The following is a 2572-nucleotide window of genomic DNA, read 5'->3' on the forward strand; positions in this document are numbered from 1 at the left end:
CCCATTCCGTTAGCTTAGCACACGATCGTTTAGTATTCTGCTATTGCTTTCTTCATGACTAATACATGTTCCTATGACTATGAGATTATGCAACTCCCGTTTACCGGAGGAACACTTTGTGTGCTACCAAACGTCACAACGTAACTGGGTGATTATAAAGGTGCTCTACAGGTGTCTCCGAAGGTACTTGTTGGGTTGGCGTATTTCGAGATTAGGATTTGTCACTCCGATTGTCGGAGAGGTATCTCTGGGCCCACTCGGTAATGCTCATCACTATAAGCCTTGCAAGCATTGCAACTAATGAGTTAGTTGCGTGATGATGTATTACGAAACGAGTAAAGAGACTTGCCGGTAACGAGATTGAACTAGGTATTGAGATACCGACGATCGAATCTCGGGCAAGTAACATACCGATGACAAAGGGAACAACGTATGTTGTTATGCGGTTTGACCGATAAAGATCTTCATAGAATATGTGGGAGCCAATATGAGCATCCAGGTTCCGCTATTGGTTATTGACCGGAGACGTGTCTCGTCATGTCTACATAGTTCTCGAACCCGTAGGGTCCACACGCTTAAAGTTCTATGACCGTTATATTATGAGTTTAGGTGTTTTGATGTACCGAAGGTAGTTCGGAGTCCCGGAGGAGATCGGGGACATGACGAGGAGTCTCGAAATGGTCGAGACGTAAAGATCGATATATTGGACGACTATATTCGGACATCAGAAAGGTTTCGAGTGATTCGGGTATTTTTTGAAGTACCGGAGAGTTACGGGAATGCGCCGTGGAGTATATGGGCCTTATTGGGCTTTAGGAGAAAGAGAGAGGAGAGGCTGGGCGCCCCCCCAAGGCCTAGTCCGAAATGGACTAGGGGGAGGGGCTGCGCCCCCTCCTTCCTTCTCTTCTCTCTCCTCTTTCCTTGACTCCTACTCCTACTACTTGGAAGGGGGGAATCCTACTCCCGGTGGGAGTAGGACTCCTCCTAGGGCGCGCCATAGAGAGGGCCGGCCCTCCCCCTCCTCCACTCCTTTATATACGGGGAGGGGGCACCACTTGGAGACACGACAATTGATCATTGATCTTTTAGCCGTGTGCGGTGCCCCCCTCCACCGTAGTCCACCTCGATAATATCGTAGCGGTGCTTAGGCGAAGCCCTGCGTCGGTAGAACATCATCATCGTCATCACGCCGTCGTGCTGACGAAACTCTCCCTCAACACTCGGCTGGATCGGAGTTCGAGGGATGCCATCGGGCTGAACGTGTGCTAAACTCAGAGGTGTCGTGCGTTCGGTACTTGATCGGTCGGATCGTGAAGACGTACGACTACATCAACCGCGTTGTGCTAACGCCTCCGCTTTCGGTCTACGAGGGTACATGGACATACTCTCCCCTCTCGTTGCTATGCATTACCATGATCCTGTGTGTTCGTAGGAAATTTTTGAAATTACTACGTTCCCCAACAGCATTCACGTTAAATAGGGCACCATCTAAATCTGTTGAGACAACATCATATGAACTGTGGTTTGGCAAGAAACCCAAGTTGTCATTTCTTAAAGTTTTAGGCTATGATGCTTATGTGATAAAGCTTCAACCCGATATGCTCGAACCCAAATCGGAGAAATGTGTCTTCATAGGATACCCAAAGGAGAATGTTCGGTACACCTTCTATCACAGATCCGAAGGCAAGATATTCGTTGCTAAGAATGGATCCTTTCTAGAGAAGGAGTTTCTCTCGAAAGAAGTGAGTGGGAGGAAAGTAGAACTTGATGAGGTAATTGTACCTGCTCCCTTATTGGAAAGTAGCTCGTCGCAGAAATCAGTTCCAGTGATTCCTACACCAATTAGTGAGGAAGCTAATGATGATGATCATGAAACTTCTGATCAAGTTACTACCAAACCTCGTAGGTCAACCAGAGTAAGATCCGCACCAGAGTGGTACGGTAATCCTATTCTGGAGGTCATGTTACTTGACCATGACGAACCTACGAACTATGAGGAAGCGATGATGAGCCCAGATTCCGCGAAATGGCTTGAGGCCATGAAATCTGAGATGGGATCCATGGATGAGAACAAAGTGTGGACTATGGTTGACTTGCCCGACGATCGGCATGCCATAGAAAATAAATGGATCTTCAAGAAGAAGACCGACGCTGACGGTAATGTTACTGTCTACAAAGCTCGACTTGTTGCAAAAGGTTTTCGACAAGTTCAAGGAGTTGACTACGATGAGACCTTGTAACACAGGCAAGAACTCTTTCTTTGACTGTTCCATTTTGAACTATTTCAAAATCTTGTCAAGGTATGTACTCATTGAAAAAACTTATCAAGCGTCTTGATCTATCTCTATAGATCTTGATGCTCAATATGTAAGCAGCTTCACCGAGGTCTTTCTTTGAAAAACTCCTTTCAGATACTCCTTTATGCTTTCCAGAAAATTCTACATTATTTCCGATCAGCAATATGTCATTCACATATATTTATCAGAAATGTTGTAGTGCTCCCACTCACTTTCTTGTAATACAGGCTTCACCGCAAGTCTGTATAAAACTATATGCTTTGATCAACTCATCA

This window comes from Triticum aestivum, chromosome 7D (genome assembly GCF_018294505.1).
Source record: "Triticum aestivum cultivar Chinese Spring chromosome 7D, IWGSC CS RefSeq v2.1, whole genome shotgun sequence".
Taxonomy (NCBI): domain Eukaryota; kingdom Viridiplantae; phylum Streptophyta; class Magnoliopsida; order Poales; family Poaceae; genus Triticum; species Triticum aestivum.